Below are 22,590 nucleotides of genomic sequence, written 5' to 3' on the forward strand. Positions count from 1 at the left end.
ACTGGCTGTGCTTCAAAGAAGCTTTACTGAGAGTTCAGCAACACATCATCCTGATGTGCAGGAAGTCTAGGAAGTATGGCAGAAGACCAACTTTACTTAGCATGGGACTCTTCAGTAAACCAAATCACAAAAAAGAAAGTCTATAAGAAGTGTAAACTTGGACAAATAACTAGGGGAGAATATAAGAGCACTGCTCAGGTATGCAGGGATAAAGTCAGGAAGGCCAAAGCGCATTGGAGTTGTAGCTAGCAAGGGATATGAAGGGTAACAAGAAGGTGTCAGCACCTACACAGTCAAAGGGGTCACCAACTGGCTGGAGGGTCGCACAGAGAGAGTGGTGGTGGACGGGTCATTTTTGACCTGGAGGGATCTGGGCAGTGGGGTTCCACAGGGCTCAGTCCTTGGGCCCGCACTGTTCAACATCTCCATCAGTGACTTGGACGAGGGGGTAAAAAGCACCTGTTCAAATTCACTGATGACACTAAGATGTGGCGGGTTGTGGGCATGCTAGAAGGGAGGAATAGGCTGCAATCAGACCTAGACAGGTCACAGGGGTGGGTGGATGAGAAGAGGATGGGATTCAACACCGACAAGTGCAAGGTGATGCACCTAGGGAGGAAGAACCAGCACCATACCTACAGACTGGAGAACTCCCTTCTCATCAGTACAGAGGCAGAAAAGGATCTTGGAGTCATCATTGATGCCAAGATGAACATGGGCCAGCAGTGTGGGGATGCAGTCAGGAAGGCTAACTGCACCTTGTCATGCATCCACAGATGCATCTCGAGCAGGTCCAAGGAGGTGATCCTCCCCCTCTATACGGCACTGGTCAGGCCGCAGTTGAAGTACTGCGTCCAGTTCTGGGTACCGCACTTCAGGAGGGGTGTGGACAACATGGAAAGGGTCCAGAGGAGGTTCACTCACATGATCGGGGGCAGCAGGGCAGGTCCTACGATGAGAGGCTAAGGGACCTGAACCTGTTCAGCCTCCAAAAGAGAAGGCTGAGGGGGGATCTGGTGGCCTGTTACAAACTAGTCAGAGGGGACCAGCAGGCATTGGGGGAGTCCCTGTTCCCCCGAGCACTACCAGGAGTGACTAGAAATAATGGTCACAAGCTGGCAGAGGATAGATTCAGACTAGACATCAGGAGGTGCTACTTCACTGTCAGGGTGGCTATGATCTGGAACCAACTTCCAAGCGAAGTGGTGCTGGCTCCTACCCTGGGGGTGTTTAAGAGGAGGCTAGATGTACACCTTGCTGGGATCGTTTGACCCCAGTACTTTTTCCTGCCATGGCAGGGGGTCGGACTTGATGATCTTCTCAGATCCCTTCTGACCCTACCAACTATAAAACTATGAAAATATGAAATTATGAAGGATTTCTACAAGTATGTTGGTAGCCAGAGGAGGATCAGGGAAAGTGTGGGTCCCCAGCCTCGCCTCAGTCCCTGGAAAAATCAGGTAGCAGTTCCACAAGGAATCCATTTCTAAGCAGTTGGAGGAGGAAAAAAGGGTGGTTAGGAACAGTCAGCCTGGATTCACCAGGGGCTAGTCATGCCTGACCAACCTGAGTCCCTTCTATGATAAGGTGGCTGTCTCTGTGGATGAGGAAGTGGATGTGGTGTACCATGATTTTAGCAAAGCTTTTGATACGGCCTCCCACAGCATTCTCTCAGGCAAGCTAAGGAAGTATGGGCTGTCTGAATGGACTAAGGTGAATAGAAAACTGGCTGGAGCATCCGGCTCAGGGAATAGTAATCAATGGCTTGATATCTAGTTGGCAGTCAGTATCAAGTGGAGTGCCCCAGGGGTTGGTCCTGGGGCAAGTTTTGTTCAAAGTCTTCATGAATAACCTGGAAGATGGGATAGAGTGTACCCTCAGCAAGGTTGCAGATGAAACCCAAGGTTGGGGGAGCTGTAGATACACTGGAGAGTAGGGCTAGGATTCAGAGTGACTTTGGCAAATCAGATTGGACCAAAAAAAAAATCTCATGAGGTTCAACAAGAACAAGAGGTGGGAGTGTTCCCTCTATATGAAGAAGCAGTACACCTCCCTCTAGGCTGATGTCGGCCCCAAAGAAGAACAGCTTGAAACCCTCTGGGTCAAGCCTCAGGGTAGGCGCTGAAAGAGAGACCTGACTATAGGTGTATACTATAGGCTGCCTAACAAAGGGGAGGACTTGATCCAGCATTCACTTGTGAACTAAGGGAAGCTGTGCATGCATGGGACATGGTTGTTGTGGGTGACTTTAACTACCCAGACATCTCCTGGAAGGAATGATCAGCCAGCTCGGATCAATCATGATCTTTCCTGGCCAGCACCAAAGAGGTTTTTTTTGACTCAGGAGCTGCACTGGCCAACTAGAGGCAGTGCACTTCTTGACCTGATCCTGGAGAAAGGGGATGACCTGGTGACCAAGTACTGTGTCCAGTTTTGGGCTTCAAAAAGGATGTGGAGAAGCTTGAGAGAGTGCAGAGGAGAACCGCGCATGATCAGAGGTCAGGAAAACAGTCCTTATGATGAGAGGCTGAGAGCCATAGGACTCTTCAGTCTGGAAAAGCACAGGCTCAGGGGTGATCTGGTGGCCACCTATAAGTTTATCAGGGGTATTCACCAGGATCTGGGTGAACGTCTGTTCACCAGAGAGCCCCAAGGGATGACAAGACTGAACGGTCACAAACTCAGGCTGGACATAAGGAAGAACTTTTTTACTGTCTGAGCCTCCAAGGCTGGGAATAGACTGCTGCTGGAGGTTCTTCAAGAATCCACTTTGAATGCCTTCAAGACACATTTAGATGTTTATCTTGCTGGGATCCTGATCTCTGCTGACTTCCTGCCCCTGGGGCGGGGGGCTGGACTTGATGATCCTTCAGGGTCCCTTCCAGCCTGAATGTCTATGAAATCTATGAAATCTAAACATAGAGGGCAACCTAGGCAATAGTGACCATGAAATCATTATGTTCACAGTCTGTTGCAAGGCTGACAAAACAGATACCAATCTCAAAGTCTTAGACTTCAAAAATGCAAATTTTAATAAGCTCAGGTCACTAGTAGAGCATGCCCTGAGAAACCAAGGACCACAGGTAAAGGGAGCACTACAAAAATGGTCATTTCTTAAGGACACAATCCTTAAGGCTTAGAGAAAATTCATTCCCTTATGAAGAAAAAGTTGCAAAGGGGTCAAAAAATCCTCTTGGCTAAGCAGGGAAGTTGCAGCCTTCCTACAGAAAAAGAAAGAGGCATACAAACAATGGAAAATTGGGACAGCTTCTAAGGAAGACTACTTGACAATAGCCCACATTTGTAGAAACCAGATTAGGCAAGCTAAAGCAGAAACTGAACTAAAACTAGCTAGAAGAATCAAGGACAATAAGAAGTCCTTCTTTAGCTACATAGGGAGTAAAAGGAAAAGTAATGGGAGTGTGGGGCTGCTGCTCAATGCCTCGGGATACTTGGTCACTTCCACTCAGGAAAAAAAGGAACTCCTAAATGACTACTTTGCCTCAGTCTTTCCCAAGACCAAGGGGAACAACATGCCAGGTAGGGCACAAAAACAGCAGGACGGGATTGACACCATTCCCACGATTGCCATAGAATTGGTGTATAATCAAGTAAAGAAATTAGACTTATATACATTAGCAAGACCAGATGAACTCCATCCAAGAGTGCTGCAAGAGTTGGCCAAAATAATCACAGAGCCCCTGGCAAAGGTCTTTTGAAAACTAGAAACAACGGCCACAAACTCCTGGAAGACAGTTTCAGGCTGAATATTAGGAAAAACTTCTTCACAACTAGGGTGTCCAGACTGTGGAACAAATTCCTCCCAGAGGTCATGCAATTATCTCCCCTTGAGGTCTTCAAGAGAAGACTGGACGGTCACTTGGCTGGGGTCACCTGGCCCCAGATGTCTTTCCTGCTCATGCAGGGAACTGGAGCCAATGATCCTTTGGGGTCCCTTCCAGCCCTATGATTCTAAGTGCAAAATCCTGCACTTAGGACAGAACAGTCCCATGCACCAGTACAGGCTGGGAGCTGACTGGCTGGGCAGCAGTTCTGCAGAAAAGAAACCTGGGAGTTACAGTGGACAATAAGATGAATTAAATCGACAGTGTGCCCTTTTTGCCAAGAAGGCTAATGGCAATACTGAGCTGCATTGGTAGATGCGTTGCCAGGAGGCCAAAGAAATCGATTATCCCACTCTATTCAGCATGGGTGAGGCCACATCTGGAGTACTGTGTTCAGTTTTGGAGCCCCCTCTACAGAAAGGATGTGGACAAATTGGAGAGAGTTCAGCAGAGGGTGAGAAAAATGGTGATGGGGTTGGGGCACATGACTTATGAGGAGAGACTGAGGGAACTGGGCTTATTTAGTCTAGAGAAAAGAAGACTGAGAGGGGATATAATAACAGCCTTCAACTACTTGAAGGGGGTTCGAAAGAGGATGGAGCTAGACTGTTTTCAGTGGTGGCAGATGGCAGAACAAGAAACAATGGTGTCAAGTTGCAGAAAGGAAAGTTTAAGTTCGATATTAGGCAGAATTTTCTCACTAGGAGGGTTGTAAAACATGGGAACAGATTACCCAGAGGGGTGGTGGAAGCTCCATCCTTAGAGGTTTTCATGACCCAACTAGACAAAGCTTTGGCTGGGATGATCTAACTGGATGTGGTCCTGCTTTGAGCAGGCAGTTGGACTAAATGATCTCCTGAGGTCCCTTCCAGTCCTACCTTTCTATTATGCTGTGATCAAAGATCAGGGCCTCATGAAGGGCAGCCTGGTCCACAGCAGTGAGGTATAGAGCCATGTGAAGGGCAGCCCTCTCCACCAATCAGCAGCGGGGGTGGGGGAAGGATGAGGGGGCTCTGGGGCCTCTCAGCGAATCAGTATTAATGCTACTTGGAATTATTTATGAATGAAACTATCTTGGGGTACTGAGGGGTCTCATTTATCTATCAACAAACAGAAATTTGGCCGGTACAGACAACCTTGTGCAGATGTTTTAATACAAACACAAGATGTCAAACAGATATCTGCTGCTGAGAAAATCCCTGCAGAATGATTTGTTGGCTTCTTTGTTTTTTTCCCAATCAACAGGACTGAAATCATTTCTATTTTGAAACATCTGGCTTGGTTTGTTCCTTTTGTTATATCCAGCTTCCTTCTCATGACTCATTAACAAGGGCTCCATGGTAGCTACAGTGAGTTCTGAGATCTCTACTCTTCTTGCTTTTTAGAAGTCCAGATTTTTTTCTGCCTATAATGCCCTATTTAATTATCTGCCATATATAGTCAGTACTCTTGCCTTTATTATCCCTTTCTTAAGCTATTTAATATAAAGCAGTCCATTTATTAAAGTTTATCTCTTACAGAAGGAAGAAAAGATTTCTTTATATGAAACTTAAAAATTTAATGGAGCTTCCAGAGAATATATAGCATCTTGCTTTTTGCTAGAACACAGAATAAAGGTGAAATTTATATTCTGTCATATTGAGAGTGCATTGCACATAAATAAATATGCCTACCTGTGTATTTTAAAACCCATTCATGATAATGGAAGCAAAGCAAATATTATATGAAGGACAAAAAAACCGTAAAGGAGCATTATTGCTCTTAACAGCCTTAAACATGAATACAGTTGTGTAGTTTTAAATTATAATTAAACTAATCTATAATTTCAATTTTAGCAGCTGAAGTCTTCTAGTGTCATTTTTTTCAAAAGAAGGCATTGTTACAGACTTTAGAGACCGTCAGTGATGGCACACTGAGCTCTTCAAAGTCCAAGAGATTTATGTACTTCAAAAACTTTAGAAAACAGACTTGGATAAGTTTACTTTAAGAAGTAGAAAATAATCTAGAGTATTAAAAAAAGAAAGTAATTTTTTTTTTATCTTTATATTAAAACTGGACAGCATTATGGATAATAAAATCTTTTAAAACATAATACTAACAGTTATTTGGGTTTACATAATAGCATTGTATACAGTCCTGGAAAACCCGCTATAGACAGGCTAGCTTCTATTTTTATACTTGTAGCTTTACTGTCTTGTGTTTTTAATTAGAGAAGTCATATGTTTTATATTACTGCACTTGTAAGAATAATAGTTGCTTCCATATTCCCATTAAGCTATAAAAGATTATCTGACTAATTTATTTACAGAGTTCTTTCCTTTCATTCTATGTCCCTATAAAGAAGCAGTCCTGTTTATCTGTCGCTTTTGTAAAAGCCTGTTTTCCCATAGAAGGAAAACAAGGAGATGTTGCAAAGCTGGATATTTAAGATCTTTTTACTGATGTATGCCTGTCAAATTGGAAGAGGTTACTGTTAAAAACTAGCAATATATCAAACTATTAATAATCATTTACCAAACATGAAGTTGTAATTTATGCTCTCCCTTCTTAACACAACACATATTATAGTTACTGATATAGTTGGAGTGCTGTTTCACGTCTGCTAAGTTACCCTATGAGTATGTGGCTAGACTATATCTCCAGTGAATTCATTAGAGCTGCACAAAATTTTATCTGCTAGTGATCTTCCCCTTAAAATAATTAACCATGAAATTATGTATTGCTTAAATAGATGCAAGCTAATATTGTCCAATATAATGTGGGCATAACAAAAATATCCCCAAACTCAATTGATCAGCTTATAATTGATTCAGAGTTAATAGACATGTGCAGAAACATCCAGTTATAATAATCTTGTAAATAAAAAAGGTAAGGGAAACTCTTGTAAAAGAATCAGTTATCTACCTATGGGAAGAGAGACTGCAACCACTTAACATTATCCAGCCATACTACCCAACCATTATTTATGCAGGACAGTTAGCTTTCCCCATTATTAAGTTTGCCCAACACATCCTATTATAAAATTCTATTTTCAGGTGCCTATATCTTTGCCAAGTTTAGTCTGCAATGTTCCAGGCTGTGTGCTTGCCCCTGGCTGTTTCTGAGAATGAGGCCACAGAACAAAAAGAACAAAAATACCCTCTAGTGATCTTTCTTTTTCTAGGACTCCATGGTTTTTGTACAGGGACTTAACATTTCTCAGACGGTTAGCCTGTCTCAAGCGTTTCGTTTTTCCTGCTGAGAAAATTTGACCAAAATTGGCCAAGTAATAAACCCTTCTACCATCTCAGTTTGTACCTACTCAACAACGTTCTTAGACTTTAGTAGCTGGCATCTCCAAAGAGTCCTCACTTCATTCTCCAGCTTTTCACCAGCTGAGTGCACCCAGACCTTGCACTGCATGCATGCACTGTTGTCATAAAGTGTGACCCTCACAGCTCCTTCATGTTTCCAGCCTACACATGCATATCTCCACAGAACAACTGAATGGGACCCTTACCCTGGGCAACAGGTAAAAATCTGGACTTTTCCTGTAATAACTGCTCTGGGTTAAGATGAATCTTTGGAGATGGACTGGGAAAGGGAAATGTAGACAATGGAGGCAATTGTAGGTTTCATGGAGTGGAGGAAAGATGGACATATTAGTTGAACTGGGGCTGCATAAGCAAAGAGACTGGGGACATGGCAAGTAGGAGACAGAGAAAGGCAGGGCAGGGAGACAGAGTAAGATAAGAAACCTGAGGAATGGAATCTGGGCCTGGTTAAACAATGAGAATGGGAATATGATGAGAAAGGGCTAGAAAAGAAATAGGCTTGGAATAAAGAAAGAGTGGATGGGACAGGGCCAAAGGCCTCATGCTTTGAGGAAGGGGGAAATTGCCAGAACAGTCTTTGCCCACTAGAGTATAATTCACTCCAGAACAGAATGAACTCATTTCCTGAGTCTCAGTATTCTTTACTTCTCAGCAAAAAGATCTTAAATCCACTAGCAATGTGTCTTATACACAATTTCTGTACCAGGTCATGTCCTGAGGTGGCCAAGTCACTCCTAGTAGCCACCTGGATCCTGTCTTGCTCATCTTCTCTGGCCTCCCAGGGGCCTACCTTGTTGTCCACCTTCCATGCCTTCCTGTTATAATTAAACTGGTAGGCTGCCCCCAGAGATCAGGGGGTTTTACTTCAGGTCCTAGAGTCTTGTCTGGGCTGAAGACCCCTTGGCTTTGGCCCACATTACTCTGGCTGGGCCCCACTGCCTGATATCTACTGTCCCAGGGCCATAGGCTCCCAAGGCCCAGCTTCCAGCTTCACCCTTCACAGGCTCCGGGCCTCCCAACCCCAATCCTGCCCTTTGCAGACTCTGGGCTGGTTACAACAATTAAGGACAATAAAAGTCCTTCTACAGATACATAGCAAACAAAAGGAAGGTGCAGAGTAACATGGGGCCCCTGCAGGACAAATCAGGACAGTTGGTGGTTGATGCAAGGAAAAAGGCGGAGCACTTAAATGAGTTCTTTGCTTCGGTATTCCTAACTGACCAAGACAATTCTCCCACCTTGAGCATAGACAGATGTCCAAAAGGCACCAGACTGCCAAAGGTTAGTGCTGACTTAGTTAAGGAGCACTTGTAAGGGCTGGATGGATACAAATCCAAATGTGGAGAAGCTTGAGAGAGTCCAGAGAGCCACGTGCATGATCAGAGGTCAGGAAACCAGATCTTACGATGATAGCCTGAGAGACATGGGACTCTTTAGCCTGGAAAAGCGTAGGCTCAGGGGTGATCTGATGGCCACCTGTAAGTTTATCAGGGGTGACCACCAGGATCTGGGGGAACATTTGTTCACCAGAGCGCCCCAAGGGATGACTAGGTCGAACGGTCACAAACTCCTGCAAGACCGTTTCAGGCTGGACACAAGGAAGAATTTCTTTACTCTCCGAGCCCCCAAGGTCTGGAACAGTCTACCATCGGAGGTGGTTCAAGCACCTACATTGAACACCTTCAAGAGTAAATTGGATGCTTATCTTGCTGGGATCCTATAACCCCAGCTGACTTCCTGCCCTTTGGGCAGGGGGCTGGACTCGATGATCTCCCGAGGTCCCTTCCAGCCCTGATGTCTATGAAATCTATGAAATCAGCTGGCTCAGATGACCTCCATCTATGGGTGTGGAAGGAATCGGCCAGTGTCATAGCTGATCCACTGGTACAGCTGTTTGAGTACTCATGGTACTCCAGCCAGGTCCTGGAGGACTGGAAAAGGGACAATGTGCTGCCAATTTTTAAGAAGGGGAGAAAGGATGATCCAGGTAACTTTAAGCCAGTCAGTCTTACCTCTATCCTTGGGAAAATACTGAAAAAAATCATCAAAGAGGGCATTTGTGAAAGCCCAGCATGGGAAATGATGCTGAAAGGAAACCAGCCCAGGTTCATCACAGGTAGATTCTGCCTGACAAACCTTATAGCCTTTTTTAGCTAGGTCACACACTGCCTTGACACAGGAGCTGTGGCTGATGTCATCTACCTGGATTTTAAGAAGGCCATCGACACAGTTTCACATCCTAGTCTCATAAGGAAGCTAGTAGGCTGTGGAGTGGACATTTACACAGTCAGGTGGGTGGCCAACTGGCTTAGGGACCACACCTAGAGAATGGTGATGGATAGGTCGTTCTTGGCCTGGAAGGCAGTGGGCAGTGGGGTCCTGCAGGGTTCAGTCCTTGGACCGGTGTTATTTAATATCTTCATGAGTGATTTGGATGAGGGCGTGGAGAGCACTCTCTCCAAGTTTGCAGATGCCCCATAACTTGGTATCACACCTGAGGGCAGGGAGCAGATACAGGATGATCTGGACAGGTTGGATCAATGGCCAGAATGAAATAGGATGCAGTTCAACAAAGATAAATGCAAGGTACTCCACCTAGGGAGGAGGAATCCCCAGCACACTTATAGGTTGTGGGATGACCTCCTCAGCAGCTCAGTGGCTGAAAGGGATCTTGGAGTCACAGTTGACTCCAAGATGAACACAAGCAGGCAGTGTAACAAGGCCATCAACAAAGCCAATTGCACTTTGTCATGCATTAGCACATGCATGACCAACAGATCAAGGGAGGTGATGCTCCCCCTCTATGAGGCATTGGTCAGGCCGCAGTTGGAGTATTGTGTCCAGATTTGGGCACCACACTTCAAGAGGGACACGGAGAATCTGGAGAGGGTTCAGAGAAGGGCCACTTGCATGATTAGTGGCCTCCATGAAAGATCCTATGAGGGGAGGTTGAGGGATCTGTATCTCTTCAGCCTTTACAAGAGACATCTGAGGGGAGACCTTGTAGCCACCCTTAAGTTTATCAAGGGAGGGACAACCAGGAATTGGAGATGCACTATCTACCAGAGCACCCCTAGGAGTAACTAGGAATAATGGGTGCAAACTAGTGGAGAGTAGATTCAGGTTAGAAATTAGGAAGAATTTTTTTACAGTAAGGGTGGCCAGAACCTGGAATGGGCTTCCAAGAGAGGTGATACCATCACCTAACTTGGAGGTCTTCAAAAGGAGGCTTGATTGTCAACCTGGCTGGGGTCATCTGACCTCAGTCCTCTTTCCTGCCAGGGGCAGGGGGTTGGACACAATGATCCATTGTGGTCCCTTCCAACTCTACAATCTATGAATCTTTCATGCATTTTGATAATCTTTGGGGCTGTTGGCAAGGCCCAATACACAGTGCTCCCAGAATGTGGGGACTGCAAAAGGATAACTCTGTGATCTATTCACAACATCTGCCATAAAGCTGGCAAGTCAGTCAGCAACACAGAAGTCCTTGACTTCAGAAAAGCCGACTTTGACAAGCTCAAGAGGCTAGTCGGTCAGGCCCTCAGGGACCATGACCCCAGGGAGATGGGAGTTCAAGAAGAGTGGTTGCTTCTCAAGGAAGCGATCCTCAGTGCACAAGCTAAATCTATTCCAACACGGGGGAAAGGCAGCAAGAAGGCACAGCAGCCCCCCTGGCTCTCCAGAGACCTAGCGGACCTACTGTGGCTAAAAAGGAAAGCCTACAAATGATGGAAGACAGGATTCACCTCCAAGGAGGATTACTCCATGCTGGTCTGGTCCTGCAGGGAGCAAACCAGGAAAGCCAAGGCTGCAACTGAACTCCAACTAGCTTCAGGCATCAAGGACAACAAAAAGTCCTTTTTCAGGTATGTGGGGAGCCAGAGGAAAAGCAAGGGCAATGTTGGACCCCTGCTAAACCAGATGGAGCAACTGACAACTGATGCCCAGGAAAAAGCCAACCTATTAAATAGGTACTTTGCGTCAGTCTTTCATCAGTCACACGGGATGCCCATGCCTGCTATGGGACAGGGAAATCTGGGTGAGGGGGATCCCCTACCCTCCATCAATGCTGACCTCGTGAACGAACACCTTGAGAAGCTGGATACCTTCAAGTCAGCCAGCCCTGACAACCTGCACCCCAGGGTACTCAAGGAGCTGGCGAGCGTCATAGCCCAGCCCCTGGCACAGATCTTTGAAAACTCCTGGCGCTCTGGTGTAGTGCCCGAAGACTGGAAGAAGGCCAATGTGGTGCCGATCTTCAAGAAAGGGAGGAGAGTGGATCCGGCTAACTACAGGCCCATTAGCCTGACTTCTATCCTGGGGAAGATCTTAGAAAAGTTTATTAAGGAGGCCATCCTTGATGGACTGGCCCAGGCTAACATTCTAAGGGACAGCCAGCACGGGTTTGTTGCGGGTAGGTCTTGTTTGACCAATCTCATTTCCTTCTATGACCAGGTGACCTATCACCTGGACAAGGGAGAAGAGATTGATGTCATATATCTTGACTTCAAAAAAGCTTTTGATCTGGTATCCCATGATCACCTCTTGGCCAAACTGGCCAGTTGTGGCCTTGGCTCCACCACGCTCCGCTGGGTGGGAAATTGGCTTCGTGGTCGGACCCAGAGGGTTGTGATTGATGGCAGTCACTCATCATGGTGCCCTGTAACCAGTGGGGTCCCTCAAGGCTCTGTCCTTGGACCCATACTGTTCAACATCTTCATTAATGATGTGGACATTGGAGTCAGGAGTGGACTGGCCAAGTTTGCCGATGACACCAAACTTTGGGGCAAAGCATCCACGCCAGAAGATAGGCGGGTGATCCAGGCTGACCTGGACAAGCTCAGCAAATGGGCAGACGAGAACCTCATGGTGTTTAACACCAAAAAATGCAAGGTTCTCCACCTTGGGAGGAAAAACCTGCAGCACCCTTATAGGCTCGGCAGTGCTACGTTGGTTAGCACTACAGAAGAAAAAGACTCGGGGGTCATCATTGACCTCAAGATGAACATGAGCCTCCAATGCGATGCTGCAGCTAGTAAAGCGACCAAAATGCTGGCGTGCATCCATAGATGCTTCTCGAGCAAATCCCGGGACGTCATTCTCCCCTTGTACTCAGCCTTGGTGAGGCCACAGCTGGAGTACTGCGTCCAGTTTTGGGCTCCACAATTCAAAAAGGATGTGGAGAAGCTTGAGAGAGTCCAGAGGAGAGCCACGCACATGATCAGAGGTCAGGAAAACAGATCTTACGATGACAGGCTGAGAGCCATGGGACTCTTTAGCCTGGAAAAGCGCAGGCTCAGGGGTGATCTGCTGGCCACCTATAAGTTTATCAGGGGTGACCACCAGGATCTGGGGGAACGTCTGTTCACCAGAGTGCCCCAAGGGATGACGAGGTCAAATGGTCACAAACTCCTGCAAGACCGTTTCAGGCTGGACATAAGGAAGGATTTCTTTACTGTCCAAGCCCCCAAGGTCTGGAACAGTCTGCCAGCGGAGGTGGTTCAAGCACCTACATTGAACACCTTCAAGAGTAAATTGGATGCTTATCTTGCTGGGATCCTATGAACCCAGCTGACTTCCGGCCGTTCGGGCTGGACTCGATGATCTCCTGAGGTCCCTTCCAGCCCTAATGTCTATGAAATCTATGAAATCTAAAAACAAATCATTCCTGAAAAAATGTCCAGTGCAGTGTTTTCATAAACATGATGCCTTTTCTCAATATACATTGATTCACTCAATGAAAAGGTTTTCTACAGAACTGGAGACCTCAATAATAGATTTAGATTAACTAAATAGATTCACTAATAGATTTAGATTAAGAAAGATTGCCATCTCACAAAAATGGTAAAAAAACCAAATCACCTAGAGACCCTAAAATCCTAAAAACCAATGATCTGTTTGCATCTTCTATTTGGACAGCAGTATTTGGAATGACATCAACACTTGGGCATGCCTTGTGCAACCATCTAAAGCAAAGAAGCTGCAACTGAAGGTAAAGTTATCCTATTTGTAAGCAAAGCTAAATGGTACACTGAGGGTGCATCTACATGTGCACTCTACTGCACTTGACTAATTAACTGCACAGTAAAGTATTACCATTTACATGTGTGCTGGTATTAGAGCACAGTAAATTAATTAACTCCACCATAGGATGGTATTCATAGGGACAATACTATCTTATGGTAGAGTACTTAACCAAAATGCATGTGCAGATGGTGACAGGGGCTGGCTGGGGCACAAAGGTGCTAAAATGGGGGGGCTGCCTGCTGCCTAGCCTCACAATTCAGCACCCTCATGCCCCAGCCAGCCCCTCTGCTGCCTGACACCATACTCTCATGCACCCTGCTAGTCAGGGGCTGCTCTGCCCTGGCTCAAAGTGCTGCAGTTCCAGCTGCACATGTAGATGCTGCACCTGGGAGCAGCTGACTCCAGTGCAAAGTACACTACAGTTTATCATGTCACCTTAATGGCACGTGTAGATGCACCCTGAAAGAACTTTACAGGAGTGGGATTCTATAAATACCAGAGAATCTTTACTAATAAAATTCTTCAGCTTCTGTTTAACTAACTACTTTGTGGTATAAGCAGAAAATGATAACTGATCCTCTTAAATATTTACCCAGTGTTTCAGAATGGCCTTTGGATAAACACACATTAAGTCCTCTCTTGTTCCAGATAAAACTATGCATCTCAAATGGATCAAAATCCTTCTAGTAAATTCAAATCTGTCTGAATGCAGTAGTGTCCAGAGATTAAAGGACAGTCATTTTTGGTGTTCTCTTCTGAGAACAGCTTGACAGTACAAAAGTGTTTATGCTGTTCTCAGGAGTATTGTACCCAAAAGTGGTCTCATAGAGCAGTGTTTTTTGGAAAAAAATAACTCAGTTGTTCTGGAATATCACTTGATGCCATATAAAGATAACTATTTCTAACCCACCTAAAAATACAGTATAGAAAGATACTATCTAATAACTTTATTAGAGTGGATGCATTTCTAATCTAGTATGTACAAACCGGGTATGAATATGTACATCTAGAACAGTTTCAAAAGAGCAATATTGCAAAGGGGAAGCAGCTGTTACATTCTGTGGACAAGCTGAGAACAATGCAAATGTAGGAAAATTGCTCCAGTTTTAAACCTGAATGAAACAGTGTTGAAACTGGAATGGTTTTGCTACACTTGTATTAATCTCAGCTTGTACACACCAACAATATAACAACTTGTGCCCTTTTAAAATGTTGCCCTTTTGAAATGGCTCCTAATTTATGTGTGTTTGTATTTTCTTATTTACAGTCTAATATGCAAGAAAACTGTTGGTTTTTCCCGTAGCAAGGATAGCAAGACCTTTGCTTTCTCAGCAGTTGCTGTGGGGTAACTGTACACAAATGCTGACATTTTAAATGGTACTTAATCTATCACCTTCCAATTCAAAAGTTCATAGGATCATAAGAAAACAATGCTAGAAGGAGCTTCATGAGTTCATCTAATCCTGCCTCCTGCCCAAGGCAGAATCACCCCTAAATAAACCATCCCAGTCAAGAGTTTGTCTAATCTACGCTTGCAAATGCCTAGGGATAGTGCTTCTAAAGCCTCCCTAATTAGCCTGTTTCAGTTCTTAACTACTGTTGTAAGAGTGTTGATCTGCTAATCCAAAGGTCAGAGGTTCAATCCCAGCCTGTGGCAGACATTAGTCCTACATTTTGCTTTTCCTGACATTTCTTGTGTCCTCTTTACTATTCAACTTCAAGCCCTGGGTCCTATCCAAGCAGAGAGAGAGAGTGAGCAAGAGAGAGAGTGCTTTTTCCTAATCTCCAACCTAAATTTCATCCCCTGCAGTTTGAAGCTATTGCTCCTAGTCCTTTCCCCTATGGCCACAGGAAGCATGTCTATGGGCACGTCTACACATCATTGTATGGTGACATTGCTACAGCGCTGTGCTTTAGTATTTCCTTTTGGAAGTAATAAAGCATGATGCAATCCCAGCAGTTAATGTGCCGTGTGTGCAGCACATGGTTAAATTTTGCCGTTTCATTACCGTAGTGGCACACTATACCTGGGGAGCATGCCGCTATGGCAATGTCCCTGATCATGTGTAGACATATGATGTGTAGATGCTGCTACAGCATCACTACATTGCCATAGGGTGACACACAGATATGCCTTACATGTTCATTAATGCACTGTAATTACAATGCATTAAGTTTAGTACCTGTAATAACAGGTACTAAATGTGCTATAATCAGCACTACTGTGCATTAGCACTGATGAACAGTTTTAATGCTTAATTCTCATTGGACTAATCCTACTGTGCATTAGTTGTGTGATGCACTAATGCACAGTAGAATTAGTCCAATGGTCATTAAGCATCTCATGTAGATGTGCCCAGGGAATAGTCTGTCTCCATCCTCTTTATAATCACCCTTCAGGTATCTGAACTCTGTTATCACACTGGACTACACTGGCTTTTTCAGTCTCACAAATTCAGAGAGACAAAAAGGATAACTTAAATCCATCTCTGCATCCTCCGCCTGTTCTCTAGCTTTTGCTTTTGACAACTGAAGTAGTTTTTCTAGTGCCACAATTTTTGCCCTAGAATTTTAAATGCCTACACAGTAACCTTCTTGTTTTTTAATGGACATTATAAAAGATTTGTATACTTTAAACTATATGAAGTTGAATTAATCTATTTAAAAAGACAAATGGGATATTTGAGCCTGCATTGATAAAAGGTTCATACTCCTTTGATGTGATACATTCACAACACTACTAGGTGGCCAGTTAAGGCTACAAGTTAGCAGTAAAATGAACACCTGCCTCGTTTGCAATCTCTTTCCATCTGTTGTATCTTGTCAAAATTCCAGTCTCTTGGGTAAGACTTTTTTAATATTTATGAAGCACATAACACATAGGAATTTTAATTAAGATTGAGCCTCAGAATATTGCTGCAATACAAATAACAGTTTGTCCTCTGGTTGTGTTACAAGTTTCAGGACAGGATTAAGAATGGCCAACATTATAGTTTGGTTTGGAAGGTAAGCCTGATAGTCACAAGTCATCTAATATGTGGAAATATTTAAAGCAAGAAGAAATGTATAATGTAAATAGTAGCATAGTGTTGGACAATGGAATGAAGGAAGCTACTTATAGGGACTGTCTTCAATGTGACAAAGATTCATACTACAGTAAGGCAAAATCTATCACAGCGTAGTATGTCACTTAGAAGAGTAAGATAGAGCCACCAGTGGACTCTTCAGCAGCTGACATCTGGCAGAGGACAAGTCACATGTAGCATTCTCTGGGTACACTATCAAGCTATTGAACTCTTTTTTTCCTTTTTCTGATACAGTGTAGTGATAGAAGAAGAAGCTCACCACACAAGTCAGCAGCAACAGCCCCAAGCAACTGTGATTTCTGCGGAAGGACAATAGCTGAATCAAGAATACAGGCTACAGTTGGATACATAAGTGCAACAGGCATTCCACAAAGCAGCATTAGATCTATCAGTCTGGGTCAGGTTAGCCACAGTTATTGACTGACTGAGATCAGACTCATGAAAAGGAAGTAATCAATATTTTTCTATCACTGCTTTAACGCTGTAGGAGTACAACCTGCCCAACTGCAAGAGGCAAAAGACTTGCACTAACTAGCATGCACTGGAATTATTATACTACTATATATTACATTCCTGGCCTACAAAAAACACAGTAATAAATTCAAACAGGATAAGAAAAGTGCTGCTCCTCTGGGTCACCAGGGCAAGCTAGTAGCTTCGCTTTCCCATTTAATTCTCACTTTGCTTCTTTTCTCTTAGAAACTAGTAGTATTAAGGGCAGTTACAAATGGTCCCATACTATAGTGCTTTCCTCATTCAGGACCAAAATGAGAATAAAGTGATATAACAAGAAATAACTGAGAGCCATCTTTCATCAGACTGGATGATAATATTCCTTTTTTGGCACTGAACAAAGAAAAAAATGTGCTTAATTTATTTTGTCTTGGGGTTCACCCTTCTCTGGTTTTCATAGGCAACTAAGCCAGTTGCATAGCAACATGAAGGGGGAAAAAACCCAGACCTGCCTTAGATTATAAAGTGAATATCCTACAGCATCTGGAGGAGTGACTCCAAGGCTCCAAGCATTCTAAACAGCAATCTTTGTACAAACTGAAGTCCACATCCTAACCAATTTTTTACAGCCAGGTGCTACTCATCTGTAGTCTTGGTCCTAGTATTATCAAAGCTAGAAAAAGGGAGATACTTACAGCTTACAAACTTAAAATAGCTCTGAAGTGTTGGCAAAGATATCCTTGTTCTGAAGGTACATAAAGTACTCTTTGTCAATTTTTCCCCACAAGTGTTAACTGACATACCACATGCAGGGTTTGACAGCCCTGTTAAACCTTATTTTAACAGAAACTGAAAGACTGAGAATTCAGCTGGGTGTTATAAAGGGCACTAGCATTTGTAATGCAAAATAGTAAGGCCCCTAAAGGTGCCAGATCAAACCTCTTCATAAAAGTGGCAAAACTGATAAATATGTAGCTTCTACTTTAATTATATATCATTTAACCTCTTTTCTGGTGATAGGCCAGGAATGTTGAGGGCTGGAAGAACAGCTGAAGCTGGGCAGAGACTTCTTGATGCAAGAATAGTCTTTAAACAACATAGGTTCCATTCTCATAGGAAAAAACCCACCGGATAGTCAGAGTCAGTGCATACTACATGGAAAAAAGATGGCACTTGCAGAGGGAAAGTGACAGCATTAAGGACGGCATTCTGCTTCATGGACATCCCTAAGAGTTTTGCTATTAACTTTAAAAGAAGTATAATTATTTTGTTTTCTCACTCTACTTACTAGAGATAACTGCACTTCTTATACTGCAAGTGTGGAATCCCACCTCACTGAAGTCAGTAAAAAAACCTCAAGGATGCCAGGATTTCACTCAGGATCACTCAGGTGCCCTAATTAACCCAGTGATACTTTCCAATGAAATGCTAAACCTTACACTCATTAGATATGAATCTGGGCCTATTGAAATCAGTGGGAAGACCAGGATTTGGACTCTAGGGCTGCCTATACACATGCTTGGGAGAGTGGGAGGGGGGTGTTTTAATTAGAGCAATTACCAGAGACCTACTCTAATTACACATGTATTAATGTCACATGTATTAATTCCCCACGCATTTTAAAATGGCCATAGGATGCTTTCTCTAAACCTCATTCGATGAGGTTTAGAAAAAGTGCCCCGAGGTCATTTAAAAATGCACAGGGCTTATATACATGACCGTGAGACCACACTGGAGCGTTTGAATTAGAGCACGGAGAAGACCTGATTCGAGTCTGCTCCAATGTGTTCTAATTAGAACGTGAACCAGCTCTTGTATAGGCAGCCTAGGACAATAGTTTTACCTTCAACACACAATAAGCTAAAAACATAAAAGTCCTGAGTTTGTTTGTTTACAGAAGGACCTTTTATTGGACCAGACTCCAGGACACACTGAGTTATATCCTGAGTGCTGTTAAGCCCATAAGCAGAGGAAGGGATCAGCATCCTTCAGATGTTGAAAAAAATTAGTGAAATAAAGTGCATAAGAGTCCAATGGGATTCCTTAGCTCATACTTCTATCATTGCAGAACTGCTTGCTACAGTAGATTATAGGGCTTTGTCCAAATTATTTTTCAGGTATGTCTCAGGTAACATAGCTTCCACCAAATGCCCCACAGCTTGGGAGCAAATTAACTGAGCAATATTACGATGGTCCCATCTAAACATGCAAGGAAAGGCACAATGAGATCTAATGCAGAATCCATGCAATTGCACTTCTGCTATGCCACATATTCATGGCAGAGGCACGACTGTGGAATCACACATTGGATCCCATTGCATCTAATTGCTGGTACAGGGGGAGCCTAATCCTGACCTTCCCCTTCACTGGCAAGAAGCAAGGTCCCATGGCTGGAAGCCTCCCCCCTGCAGCTGGGTCCCAGCATTGGGAAGCACATCACCAGGACCCAGCATATGCAGCTGCTGGGGTTGACAGTCCCCTTAGTTGTGGGTCTTGCAGCCCCATCTGGGCATGGTACATCCCTGTGGCTCAGAGTCTGGTCAGCTGACAGGGGTCCCAGCCAAAGGGGATACCCTACTACATGTGCAAATTAAAGCTGAATAGCAACCAGCTATAAAGTTAGTATACATTTTTGAGGTCTAACTCGATAGCTGGTTGGAGGTTTCTATAGTATGATAAGTACTGTGCACATGTAGCTGGTCTCTAGATAACTGCAAAATTAACCAGTTAATTGTGCAATGCCTGTAACGTGTAGAGGGGACCACTGTGACAGAAATTTATTATAAGAGCAGTGACAGCCCTGCTGTTCTGAGCGATATGCTTACTCAAGCCCACATGTTTCTTGTCTGCTACATAATCCCCCAATCAGTTGAGCTATCTAATGCTAAAGATAAAATGCAGCCCAAATTCCTGATGCTTTCTTTGTGCTGCTTTATTTCAGGTAAATCATAAAATATACTATACTGTGTAAGCTGATATGATATAAAGTAACATTCTAAAAAGTGGAGGGAAAAGCTGCATGTTATTTCAGCTGTCAAGCATGTTTTTGGATAATAAAATTTATATTGAGTCTTTATGGAGATACAAGTAGAGATCCCAAAATGAGATGTAAAATTCATTAAATAAACAGGGCGCAGCTGGACATGTTCCTATCATATATTCATTTTAATGTATATTGTAAAAACACCTACTATGTAAAAGCAAAATTACTAACAAGCTTAGGAATCATTAAAATGATCTAAATGAGTTTGGTTAAGCCATGACTAGAAGCTAAGAAGGAAGAGATATAATCATTTAGAAGAACTGGAAGTGCCTAAGAGGCAAAGGGGAAGAGATGGCCTAGGGTGGTCAAAAAGAAGCTATAATTGAAACTGAGCCCAAAAGATATGTAGATGGCTATCTGGATACATTTCCTAACTGTGAAGTATACTAAGTGGTAAAATATACTCTTGAGGAAAGGGGTGGACAACTCCTAATACTTCAGTCATTTAAAACTAGACTATAAACTACAGGGAGCAATTCTAGACTGGCAGGGGAAGGGCCATGTGACCTAATAGCAGGCCTTTCTGTCTCTAATTACTATAATTCTATGACCAAACGCTTCAGGGGATTGGAAATGGGATACCTATCTCTCACATCTAGGTCCCTGAAGACTTGCATTAGAATTGTTTGCCATTGTTCTGACACCAAAATGTTATTTCAATAGACGTATACTGACACTGTAACCAGAGATGAGCCAAGGTCAAAATACCACAAAAAACCCATTGAAGAGGTGAGAAAGAGAGGGCACATATACATACATGCACACCCTAGGATTGGCTTTTTAATATTAGCTAAAGTTTGCAGTGTGGGATGAGGCTGGGAACCTCTGAAACTGATTACAAGTTTAAGCCTGCATCCTGTTTCTAGTGAAGTCAATGTCAAAACTCCCACTGACCTCACGGGGCTAGGTCTTATAATTTCTCATTCTATAGCAAGATATTTTAATGAACTGAAACAGTGTAGTTAAAAAAAAATCACACTCATGCTAACAATCTAGATACCAAACTTCTTTTGAGTTTGATGTAATTTGAAGAGTCCCAGATGTGAAACCCCTGACAAATGAGATTTATAAAGGAAACACAATCTTAACCTTCACTTTGACAACTCTTCTGGTACCTCTAATATCAATAATAGGGAAGAAAAGTTATTTTTTGCAACTCCATAGAGACAAAACTGTTCAGATCCTCCAGTCTGAAAAATAACTCCCACTACAACTTCAAAAGATCTCTGGTCACAACCCTACATATATGTCGTTGAGCAGTTTTTTATAAGCTTTTTTATGCAAAGCTATGGATTCAGTGGTCACATTACACTTAAACTGCACATTATACAGAACAATGAGAAAGGCAGTTCCATAGGGCTAGGTATTGCCACAGAGTTGTGTTTCACAGTATTTGAGATTTTGATTCATACCCTCCCTTGGCCATATGGGTCAGTTCCTTTTTATGCATTTTTAAATGTTGGAAAAAAAGTCCCTCTGTGTGTGTGCCACCTGTTTCCTAAATATTACGGCCTGAATGTAATATGTTACATTTTCTTGTGCCACTGTGTCAGGGGGCCATCTCAAGGCCAGTCCAATTGTTGGCCTGCCCACCTGTCTAGGGCAATCCACCTGCCATGCCTTTGTAACTAAAGAAAAGTTGTTTCTAGGCAGTAGGCTGCCCATTTAATGCCCGATACCAAGGGCATAATACATGGCTCTGTACCAACCCTACATCATGTCCCATGCCTTGCAAATGCCATCACTATATGGCTTCGGCTCCACACTGGTCCCCACTATATTCCCATCTGATGTTCAGACCTCAACCTGGATTCCTCTTACTCAGGTGGCCAAACCTCTGCCATCATCCTGGGCCACAAGCTCTCTAGACCCCTTTACCACTTGGCAGTGGTCCCCTCCAAGACCTTTGGTCTCACAGGTCCTATCCTCACTTCTAGGCCAGTCAAGTCTCCAGGCCACTAGGTCTGGCCATCCTCGTGGTAGGTGCTCTCGCCCTGTGATTCTCATGGTCCTGGCCCCAACATGTACCAGTCAAGGCTCTCTTAGTAGGTTCTCAAGCAGCTAGCCCTCTCTTCCATACACCTGTAGTGGGACCCAGGCCAAAAGGCCACACTGGGATGGACCCAGGTGCCACACTTAATGGGTTTTTCACCCTTTTTTTTCTATATCCCATCTGGCATAACTTGATGTTAATGTAAAGGATATCAGGAGGTGGTACCTGACTGTATGGGGTTCACTGAGATGGGTGCAAATCTCAGGATCCAGGAGGCTTCTATAGAGCTCTGACTCTGCTACACCCCATCCCTTTCCACTCAGGTGTTCTGCTGATGATTGGAACAAGATCCTAGCCTTCCTAGCTGCCTGTTTTACATGCTGGGAGAAAAGGTCTGATGAAAGAAGAAAAAACAAGTTGGCTGGGACTTGTTTGGATCAAAGGTGGCAGGAGGGCGCAAAAGCCCCCATGGCTCACCAAAAGCACCCAAGAAAGTCTCCTGGCTAAAAGGGAGGTGTACACCCTATGGAAGGGAGTGGCCATCACTAGGGAGGACTATACTGCGGATGCTCGGAGATGCAGGGAGGCAGTCAGGAAGGCCAAGGTAGAGATGAAACTGGGACTGGCTTCAAAATCAAGGACAACAAGAAGTCCTTTTTTAAATACATAGGGGGCAAAAAGAAGGTTCTGGGTAACGTAGGGCCCCTGCAAGACACACTAGGAAATTTGGTCGTCACACCAGACAACAAAGCTAACCTATTTAATGATTTCTTTACCCCCATTTTCCTGAGCAGGGACCAGAACAGCCACCCCCCTCTGGGCCCCC

This window comes from Crocodylus siamensis, chromosome 3, assembly GCF_052110815.1.
Source record: "Crocodylus siamensis isolate JL-2025a chromosome 3, ASM5211081v1, whole genome shotgun sequence".
Taxonomy (NCBI): domain Eukaryota; kingdom Metazoa; phylum Chordata; order Crocodylia; family Crocodylidae; genus Crocodylus; species Crocodylus siamensis.